Below are 11,888 nucleotides of genomic sequence, written 5' to 3'. Positions count from 1 at the left end.
GCCCTTGGTCATGGCGGCAGCTGCGAGCCCTCGGGAGGAAGGAGAAGGGAGGAGTATAGGAGCGCTGGAGGTGGGAGAAGGGCGGAGCAGGCGAGAGCAAGAGATTCGACGAGCGTAGCGGAGAAGCCTCGCCGCCGAGATTTAAATAGGGTTCCGACTGGGTCGCTGGCAGGTGGCCCCGAAACCTTATCCCCCCGACCCACCGCGGCGATATTAGTGGAGAGGTTGAAGGCGCGAGAATCGAGGCGTCAGGCGCTACTCGAGCGCGCTGGCGTCATCCCCGCTGAGCGCGGAAACCAAAATTTGAGGATCCCGGAAAATCCACCACTGTGAGTTGACCGGTCGCGTCAGAAGATGCCGCCGAAGCACTCGACTCCCGACAGTCTGTTTCGCGAGTACTTCCACTCGGATCGTCGATCAGAAAAGTCGAAATGGACCGAGGCAAGCAACGCCCAAGCCGAGTCTGTTCCAGTCGGATCCAACTTCAAACATCGCTTCGTCGTTCCAACCCCAATCCATTCGGGGACTAATGATGGGGTTATAGTCCTAGGGTAGGTTCATAGGCGTGCCCTGTAGGTCCTACCCAAGGACTACCCCTCCCAAAGGACAAGGGCCTTAGTCAGTTCCGACTGAATTAAGCAATCCCCATCATCCAGTCGGTAACAGGTCCTCGATGATCCAGTCGGAGAGTAACATTCGGAGCGTATCTAGCTGACCGACTGGATACCACTCGGTACACCGTAACCCCCCTGGAGGGAAACGGTTGTACGTTTCCAAGTGCATTTATTAGCATTTAGATCGTCCGTTACCTATAACGTACACATTCAATCGCCACTACTCCACCCCTGAATCAGAACCGTTGTGGAGGGCAGCGCACTCTATATAAGCCACCCTCCCCCACTGGTAAAGGGGTTAGAAAATCATTGTATTCCATATTCCACTCGACAACAAGCTCCGAGAGCACTGAGACGTAGGGTTGTTACCTCCACCGCAGAGGGGCCTGAACTCATACAACCTCGCCGTAGCTAGGACTCTGCCCATCTCATTCGTACCCTACACATCTACTGCCAGGCTTATACCCACGACATTCACCATTGAAACCACCTCATGTCACGTGATGATTGGACTTGGGTTGGTGGATTTGGATCATGTAACACTTGAACAACCTGAGGGATGTTGATTTGAGTGGAAGTTCTTAAGTAATATGATTAATTGAATTCATTATCACGAACATAGTCTAAGTTGTCATTGCAAAATTATGTTGTAGATCAATAGCTCGCTCTGTAGCTCCCCTTGTATTTTTGATACGTTCCTAGAGAAAACGAAGTTGAAAGATGATGGTAGCAATTATGTGGACTAGGTTCGTGATCGGAGGATTGTCCTCAGTTGCTACACAGAAGGCTTATATCCTTGATGCACCGCTCGGTGAGCCACCCCTCAAGCATGGTCTATTGGTGTTGAGAACATCAGACACGCATGTTTTGATGACTACTTGATAGTTCGGTGTGGCATGCTTTCCGGCTTAGAATTAAGGCTCCAAAGATGTTTTGAACGTAACAGAGCATGTGGGATGCTCCAAGAGTTGAAATAGGGATTTCAGGCTCGTGCCTGTGTTGAGAGGTATGAGACCTCCGACAAGATTATTTGCCTGCAAGATGAAAGAGAATAGCTCAATCGATGAACATGTGCTCATATTGTCTGGGTGCTACAATCACTTGAATCAAGTGGGAGTTGATCTACCAGATAAGGTAGTGATTGACATAGTTCTCCCAGTCACTCCCACCAAGCCACTTGAGCTTCGTGATGAACTATAAAGGATGGAGATGGTCATCCCTGAGCTATTCGAGATATTTTACACCGCGAAGGTAGAAATCAAGAAGGAGCATCAAGTGTTGATGGTTAGTAAAACCACTAGTTTTAAGAAGGGTAAGGGCAAGAAGGGAAACTTTGAGAATGACAAGTGATACGTCCCAAACGTATCTATAATTTCTGCTTGTTCCATGATCTTCTGGGTGACATTGTTATATGTTTTGCTACACTTTTATATCATTTTACACATATTTGGACTAACCTATTAACTCAGTGCATCCAGTGCCAACTTATGTCTGCTGATGTCTATTTTGCAGGATCTTTTTCCCGATTTTCGAAGCCCGAAAAATTCCAGGAAAAATATATAAAAAATCAGCGAAATAGAAGCTTCTAGATCACTAAATATGGCCTAGAGGGGGCCAGGGGCCGTCCAGGCGACCTGCTGGCACGGCCAGGCCCTAGGCCGCGCCAGGAGGCCGCCTGGGTGGGCCCCACCTCCTCCGGTGCCCACCTTTGGCCCATATTTAGTCCCCCGAGAGGAAACCCTTCAAGAACTTCCAGAATCGTGAATTTCTCCATCGTTCCGCCGTTGCAGCACTTCCGAGATCGGGAGTGTGAGGAGACCTCTTCTCGGCACCCTGCCGGATGGAGGATTGACCTCCGGGAGCTTCTCCACCGCCATGGACGCTTCCCAGACGTGTCGTGAGTAGTCCTCCTTGGACCATGGGTCCATGACCAATAGCTATCTGACGTCTTCTCTCCAATCTTTTGCTTCAGTGGTTAGTCCTTGTGAGTTGCCCTACATGATCAAGGCATCTATGTAATTCTCTTGCTATTGCTATGCTCGGTTTGTTGGGATCCGATGGATTATGAGATTATGTTCAGATTGATATGAGTTATATATTTGATTATCCTTTTATATTATGTTCCTTAGTGATCCATGCATGTTCTCCGTTGCTATTTATTGCTTTGGCCAAGTAGTAGATTGTAACTCCAAGAGGGAGCATTATGCATGATTGTGGGTTCATGCCCCTCGATGTCTAGCTTGAGTGATAGAAACATGAGACTAGGGGATGTGTTGTTGCCACCAGGGAGAAAACAACGGTGCTTGTGACCGCATTTGTGAGGATTGTTTACCTTACGCATCATTCGTTAATGTAGTTGTCCGTTGCTTTGAGTTTACACTTTGGGTGGGGCTCGCAACTTAATACTGGAGAGATGTTCTGGATAGATATCTCAAGGTGGATGATCAGTAAGTAGATGTTGATGAATAAACGGTCTACTTGTCTTGGTGTACTTCCCATTACTATTGAATCTCTAACTATCAAGTAGCATAAGTAGCATTGCGGTGCGTTCATAATTCTATCAATTGCCCAACTGTGATTTGTTTACCCAAGAATAGTTGTTTATCGTCTTTTGGGAGAGAGACATCACTAGTGAACATCATGTGACTCGGGTCATATCACCATCATTGTTTACACCTCCATCATTTACCGTTTTCATTTACTTTTCCGTTGCTATCACCATCACTTTCCCGCTTGTGTTTTGATCCTTTGCAAACTACAAGGCCGGAGAGATTTACAACCTCTCTGTACTCGTTGGGAGCAAAGTTATTTGTTGTGTATGCAGGTCCACGTCTTATGCTAGCGCCAGGGTGGAAGACACCTACTTGTTGATCCTAGGAGTCCTCCTGGTTCGATAAACCTCACAGTTCCCGTGTGAAGGAAAACTTGTTGCTGACTACATCTCAACCTTCCACTTGGGGTAACCAATGAGGTGTGTGAAGTATATACATCATCTCGTCATCAAGCAAAGTTTTCTCGCGCCATTGCCGGGGACTCTAGTCTTCAAGATAGGGGAGTTGCACACTATCTTTTACCTTTGCTTTTTAGTCTTGTTAGTTTGCTTTTCATGATTGGCATGACTAGTTAGACTTATGGAAAACCGCACTCTTAGTTCGCTGCTTGGGGAAGGCCGCTTCACCATACCTGTGGTAGAGAAGTCTCCTCCACTTACTGAATGTATCCCATTCAAAATACCATTTGGGGTAATTGAAATAATTAGGAATGATTGTTATGTAGGAGATGGAATGGTCAATCCTGGTATTCATTTGTTGAAACTTAGAGAACTTTGTGAGTTGTTTAAGATTTCAGGTTTGACAAGAGATGGAGTCATGAGGAAATTATTTGCCTTGTCACTGAAAGGAAAAGCATTGGAATGGTATAGGCTACTAGATGATTCTCACCTACGGGATTGGGAAGAGATTCAGTCTCTCTTTTACTCCAAGTTTTATCCTCTTCATGAAGTTCATGAGAATAAATTATCTTTATAATTTCTATCCTCATAACGGGGAGACCATAGCTCAAGCTTGGGGGAGACTGAAAACATTAATGCTAAAATGTCCTAACCATGGTCTCCCCAAAGATTATGCTTATGTGGAGAGTAAGAGTACCTTTTTGCATATGGATCATGGTAACAATGCTTTATGTGATACTTATATTGTTGAGTTTATTCAGGATCCCACTGAAAATTATTATGAGAAGGGAACATATGCTTATAGATATTTCAATAATAGCAAGTTCCCTCCCTTTATGTTGAAGGTTTTGAAGCTGCACTTGTTTTGCCTTCCTATGATTATTGCTTTGTGCTTCAATGAATTATTCTATTGCAATATTCCTATGAATAGGAAGCATGTTAGACTTAAATATGTTTGGTATTTGCTTCTTGATGCTCTCTTTTGTTCTACAACTCTTATTCCTACGAGAGCATTATTAAAATTTTAAGCATATCTTTATGGCTATAAAGAAAGAGCTCTAGGGAGACAACCCTTGTTATCTTTACTTTGAGTTTTTACTTTCCGTTTAGTGGTCTTGATGCTTGTCACTACTGTAGCAACATCATTGTATCTTTATTTTCAAGCTTTGTGCCAAGTTATAGCCTCCGATTGCAAGAAAGTTCAAAAATTGTGACATGCTGTCTAGAAACAGATTATGTCTGCTTGACGGAAAAATTCACCAAAACTCACCAGATCATCTTTTTGAGCTGAATATTTTTGACAGAATGATCTATATAATTTCCTTTCTAGAATCTGTTATGAGTTTTTTCATTTGAGTTGGAGAAGTGATTCAAATAAATTATTTACTACCTGTTGTTCTGTTTTTCGCAGATTCTGCCATGTTTTGTGTTTTCACTGTTTTGCAAATTCTAAGCTTACTTTTTATTTGCAAAAACCTTTTGGCAATCAAGAGAACCAGTAGATTTTCATGAAAATATTTATTTCCTGCAGGTAATGAATTATTTTATTAAGGGTACTAACCACTCTAATCAGCTTATGATGAGTTTCGTATGAAGGGAGTTTTCAAGTATGCGATGGGAGATGATGAAAGAAGATACAGGAGTGTCAAGCGCTCAAGCTTGGGGATGCCCCCATGCACCCTAATAAATATTCAAGGAGACTCAAGCGTCTAAGCTTGGGGATGCCCCCATGCATCCCCTTCTCTATCAACAATCATGAGTTCATCCATCTCCATGTTATATTTTTATCACTTCATATATTATGCTATGCTTGGAGCGTCCCTCTCTTTACTTTTTAGTTTGTTTTAGTTTTGCTTGCTGGTCATAACAAGTCGGAACCTAGCCTACCTTGTTTGGGAGAGATACACGCTCCATTCCACTCTAGAACACAACATATGTTTTCATGCTTATCCTTTTTGTGTGTTCTTCATCTTTCCATAGCTACTGTCATGCTTAGCTCTTAGTCTTCATGCTTATATTTTTAAGAGCTTTTATTTAGGATGCGCAAGGATAACCAAACCCCCAAACACTCCTTCTCGGGGTACTTGTCTCTTTGTGAACCTCCTAACTACATAGAGAGTTACCGATAACAAGTGTATGAGTTCTTCGGACTAATGTGAGTATTCGATTGTTGGCACTTCCACCATCCATATTTTGCTAGCCTCTTCGGTACCGTGCATTATCCTTTCTCACATTGAGAGTTGGTGCAAACTCCGCCGGTGCATCCAAACCCATGACATGATACGCTCTGTCGTACCTAAGCCACATTATATCTTTCCTCAAAACAGCCACCATACCTACCTATTAAGGCATTTCCATAGCCTTTCCGAGATACATTGCCATGCAACATTGATACGTCTCCAACGTATCTATAATTTTTGATGGTTCCATGCTATTATCTTGTCATCTTTGGATGTTTTGTATGCATGAATATGCTATTTTATATCTTTTTTGGGACTAACCTATTAACTCAGTGCCAAGTGCCAGTTCCTGTTTTTTCCGTGTTTTTGACCTTTTTCAGAGGAGAATATCAAACAGAGTCCAAACGGAATAAAACCTCCGAAAAGATTTTTTCTGGAACAGAAGACACACGGGATACTTGAGAACCAAGGTAGGGGACCTCGGAAGAGGTCACAAGCCACCCAGGCCCTGCCTAGAGGGGGCAGTCTTAGCAGTCTTGTGGGCCCCCTGTGGCTCCCCTGCCCTAGTTCTTCCGCCTATAAATCCCCGAAAAATCTGGAACGATGGGAGAGAGCCAAGAAAATACTTTTCCGCCGCCGCAAGCTTCTGTCTCCGCAAGATCCCATCTGGGGCACGTTCTGGTGCCCTGCCGGAGGGGTGATTCGGACATGGAGGGCTTGTTCATCAACACCATTGCCTCTCCGATGATGCGTGAGTAGTTCACCATAGACCTTCGGGTCCATAGCTAGTAGCTAGATGGCTTCTTCTCTCTCTTGGATCTTCAATACAAATTTCTCCATGATCTTCATGGAGATCTATCCGATGTAATCCTCTTTTGCGGTGTGTTTGTCGAGATCCGATGAATTGTGGATTTATGATCAGATTATGTATGAATATTATTTGAGTTTCTTCTGATCTCTTATATGCATGATTTCATATCCTTGTAATTCTCTTCGAGTTGTGGGCTTCGTTTAGCCAACTTGATCTATAATTCTTGCAATGGGAGAAGTGCTTGGTTTTGGGTTCATACCGTGCGGTGACCTCACCCAGTGAGAGAAGGGGTAGCGAGGCACGTATCGTGTTGTTGCCATCAAGGGTAAAAAGATGGGGTTTATATCTATTGCATGAATTTATCCCTCTACATCATGTCATCTTGCTTAAGGCGTTGCTCCGTTTGTCATGAACTTAATACACTAGATGCATGTTGGATAGCGGTCGATGTGTGGAGTAATAGTAGTAGATGCAGAAAGTATCGGTCTACTTGTCTCAAACGTGATGCCTATATGTATGATCATTTCCTTAGATATCGTCATGACTTTGCGCGATTCTATCAATTCCTCGAGAGTAATCCGTTCACCCACCGTAATATTTGCTATCTTGAGAGAAGCCTCTAGTGAACACTATGGCCCCCGGGTCTACTTCACATCATATTTTCAGCCTTACACTTTTACTTTGTTGGACTTTTTGCCTTCAGATCTCACCTTGCAGTTAACCGTGAAGGGATTGACAACCCCTTTGTACCATTGGGTGCAAGTTTGCTGTTTTTGCGCAGGTACTTTGGAGACTTGCCTTGATACTCCTACTGGATTGATACCTTGGTTCTCAAACTGAGGGAAATACTTACTGCTACTGTGCTACATCACCCTTTCCTCTTCAAGGGAAAAACCAACGCAAGCTCAAGAGGTAGCAAGAAGAATTTCTGGCGCCGTTGTCAGGGAGGAGGATCAAGTCAAGAATAGTCTCGCATCAATGTGCCAATTTCTGGCACCATTGCCGGTGAGGAGTATCAAGTCAAGAATAGTCTCCCGTCAACGTGACAATTTCTGGCGTTGTTGCCGGGGAGTATCAAGTTAAGAATAGTCTTCCTCCAACGTGTAAATTTCTGGCATCGGGGACTGTTCTGAGTGAAGCTTATCCAAGTAACTGTCGCAAACTCATCTCTTGCATTTACTTTTTTGCCTCTTGTTTTCCTCTCCCCCACTTCTGAAAAACAAAAATTACAAAAATATTTGCCTTTTTCATTCGCCCTTTTCTTTCGCTTGCTTTTTGTTCGCTTGTGTGCTTGCTGAAGTCACCATGACTGAAAACACCAAACTTTGTGACTTATCGAATATTAATAATAATGATTTTATTAGTACTCCGATTGCTCCCGCCACTAGTGCGGAATCATATGAAATCAATGCTGCTTTGCTGAATCTTGTTATGAAAGAGCAATGTTCCGGCCTTCCTAGTGAAGATGTCGCATCCCATCTTAATACCTTCATTGAGTTATGCGATATGCAAAAGAAGAAAGATGTGGATAATGATGTGATTAAACTGAAGCTCTTTCATTTCTCATTGCGAGATCGAGCAAAAACTTGGTTTTCATCTTTGCCCAAAAATAGTATTGATTATTGGAACAAGTGCAAAGATGCTTATATATCCAAGTATTTTCCACCGGCTAAGATTATCTCTCTCCGTAATTATATCATGAATTTTAAGCAACTAGATCATGAACATGTTGCACAATCTTGGGAGAGAATGAAATTGATGATTAGAGTTTGTCCCGCTCGTGGCTTGAGTCTTTGGATGATTATACAAATCTTCTATGCTGGTTTGAATTTTGCTTCTAGAAATATCCTTGATTCCGCATCCGGTGGAACTTTCATGGAAATCACACTAGGAGAAGCCACAAAACTCCTAGACAATATCATGACAAACTATTCCCAGTGGCACACTGAAAGGTCACCTACTAGTAAAAAAGTACATGCTATAGAAGAAATTAACTCGTTGAGTGCTAAGATGGATGAGTTAATGAAATTGTTTGCTAGTAAAGGTGCTCCTTTAGATCCAAATGATATGCCCTTGTCTTCCTTGATTGAGAGTAGCAATGAGAGCTTGGATGTTAATTTTGTTGGTAGGAATAATTTTGGCAACAACAATGCTTTTAGAGGAAACTATATTCCTAGGCCTTTTCCTAGTAATCCCTCTAATAACTTTGGCAATTCCTACAACAATGCTCATGAAAATTACAATAAATTACCCTCTGATCTAGAGAGTAATATTAAAGAGTTTATCAACTCGCAAAAGATTTTCAATGCATCCATAGAAGAAAAACTACTCAAAATTGATGATTTGGCTAGGAGCGTTGATAGAATGTCTCTTGATATTGATGCTTTGAAAGTGAGATGTGCTCCTCCCAAGATCAATATGGATGAAACTTTGAAAGCTATGCGAGTTTGCATGAATGAGAGTAAAGAAAGAACCACCCAAATTCGAGCTAGACATGAATGGCTTAAAAAGGCGTGTTCTCGTGATGAGAATCACGAAGATCTTAAAGTGCTTGGTGTGACTCCTATTGAATCCTTGTTTTCTAATGTCAAACCTAATGATCATGGGGCTGGATATGAATCCACTTTGGTTGAGAAATGCCCCAATGATTCGGAGTCTATCTATCTTGATGCTAAAAGCATTGAAAGTGGAGTAGAGGATATCAAAACTTTGAGTAGTAATGAAACTACTACTTTGGATTTCAAGGAATTCAATTACGATATTTGCTCTTTGATTGAATGTATTTCCTTGATGCAATCCATGCTAAACTCTCCACACGCTTATAGCCAAAACAAGGCCTTTACCGATCATATCGTCGATGCTATGATGAAATCTCTTGAAGAGAAACTTGTGTTAGAAGTTTCTATTCCTAGAAAGCTTCATGATGAGTGGGAACCTACTATCAAAATAAAAATCAAAAACTATGAATGCAATGCTTTGTGTGATTTGGGTGCTAGTGTTTCCGCGATTCCAAAGTCTTTATGTGATGTTCTAGGCTTCAATGAGATTGATGAGTGCTCTCTTAATTTGCATCTTGCGGATTCTACTATTAAGAAACCCATGGGAAGGATCAATGATGTTCTTATAATTGCAAATAGGAACTATGTACCCGTAGATTTCATTGTGCTTGATATTGATTGCAATCCGACATGTCCTATCATTCTTGGTAGACCTTTCCCAAGGACTATTGGTGCTGTCATCGATATGAAGGAAGGGAATATTAGATTTCAATTTCCATTAAAGAAGGGCATGGAATATTTTCCTAGAAAGAAAATAAGATTGCCTTATGAATCCATGATGAGGGCTACTTATGGTTTGAGCACCAAAGACGACGATACGTGATTCTATCGCCTTATGCCTAGCTAAGGGCGTTAAACAATAGCGCTTGTTGGGAGGCAACCCAATGAATTTATCTTTGCTTTTTGCTTTCTGTTTTGTTGCGTCCACACCATCATAATTCTGTTATGATTGTGTTTTTTGTGTTTCTTTTTGTGTTTGTGCCAAGTAAAACCTTTATGGCTAGTTTTGGTGATGGTTGTTCGATCTTGCTGAAAAAGACAGAAACTTTTCGCTCACGAAATTATTTTTCATTTTTATCCATAAAGAGATTTTGATTTTATTCTTTTTGATTCTGGTTTATATGCCAATTTTCCAAATTGTCGTAATTTTTCAGAATTTTTGAGATAACAGAAGTATACGAAGTATACAGATTTCTACAGACTGGTCTATTTTTGACAGATTCTGTTTTTGTTGTGTTGATTGCTTATTTTGATGAAACTCTGGATAGTATCGGGGGGTACTAGCCATGGAAAAGTGAGAATACAGTAATCTAACACCAATATAAATAGAAATCAAGTTTGCTACAGTACCTAAAGAGTTGGTAGTTTGTTTTCTTGTGCTAATGATATCACGAGTTTCTGTTGAAGTTTTGTGTTGTGAAGTTTTAAAGTTTTGGGTGATGTTCTCACGGACAATGGGATAAAGAGTGGAAAGATCTCAAGATTGGGGATGCCCAAGGCATCCCAAGGCAAATTCAAGGACACCAAAAATCCAAAGCTTGGGTATGCCCTCGGAAGGCATCCTCTCTTTCGTCTTCAATCCATCGGTAACGTTACTTGGAGCTATATTTTTATTCACCACATGATACGTGTTTTGCTTGGAGCGTCGTGTATTAGAGGAGTCTTTTCTTTTTGTTGTGTCACAATCATCCTTGCTGCACACCTTTCAAGAGATACCTGCACTCATTGTGAATTTGCTAGAATACTCATTAAGCTTCGCTTATATCTTTTGAGTTAGGCAATTTAGCTCACATGTGCTTCACTTATATCTTTTTGAGCTAGATAACTTTTCTATAGTGCTTCACTTAGATCTTTTTAGAGCACGGTGGTGTCATATTTTGGAGAAATAAGAACTCTCGATCTTCACTTATATCTTTTTGAGAGTGCTCTCTTTGAGTAACTTGGTAATTGGCTTGTGATATGAAAGTAGTCCTAAATATGATAGGCATCCAAAGAGGATATAATAAAAACATCCATATTCATGTCCATTGATTATAAAGAGAAGTTTGATTCCTCTCAATTAGTTTTGACACATGGATTTGGTAATATTAGAGTCATGTTAGTAGGGTGTTGTGAATCTAGAAATACTTGTGTTGAAGTTAGTGATTCCCGTAGCATGCATGTATGGAAGTGGAGCATAATTGATTTATTGATTGCCATCCTTTGTGTTGCGGTCGGGATCGCGCGATGGTTAACACCTACCAACCCTTCCCCTAGGAGTATGCGTTTAGCACTTTGTTTCGATTACTAATAAAAACTTTCGCAATAAGTATATGAGTTCTACATGACTAATGTGAGTCCATGGTATAGATGCACTTTCACCTTCCACCATTGCTAGCCTCTCTAGTGCCGCGCAACTTTTTCCGGTGCACAAACCCACCATATACCTTCCTCAAAACAGCCACCATACCTACCTATTATGGCATTTTCATAGCCATTCCGAGATATATTGCCATGCAACTCCCACCGTTCCGTCTCATGACATGTGCCGTCACTTTCATATTGCCATTGCATGATCATAAGATAGCTAGCGAGATGTTTCAACGTCATACGCTAAGCTAGATCGTTGCACATCCCGGTACACTACCAGAGGCATTTCCTATAGAGTCATAATTGTTCTAAGTACTGAGCTGTGAGTAAATAAAAGTGTGATGATCATCATTATTAGAGCATTGTCCCATGTGAGGAAATGAAAAAAAAAAGAGGCCAAAGTTGCCCACAAAAATATATATATAT

Source organism: Hordeum vulgare, chromosome 5H, assembly GCF_904849725.1.
Source record: "Hordeum vulgare subsp. vulgare chromosome 5H, MorexV3_pseudomolecules_assembly, whole genome shotgun sequence".
In the NCBI taxonomy this organism is placed as follows: domain Eukaryota; kingdom Viridiplantae; phylum Streptophyta; class Magnoliopsida; order Poales; family Poaceae; genus Hordeum; species Hordeum vulgare.
This window is presented reverse-complemented; position numbering follows the sequence as displayed.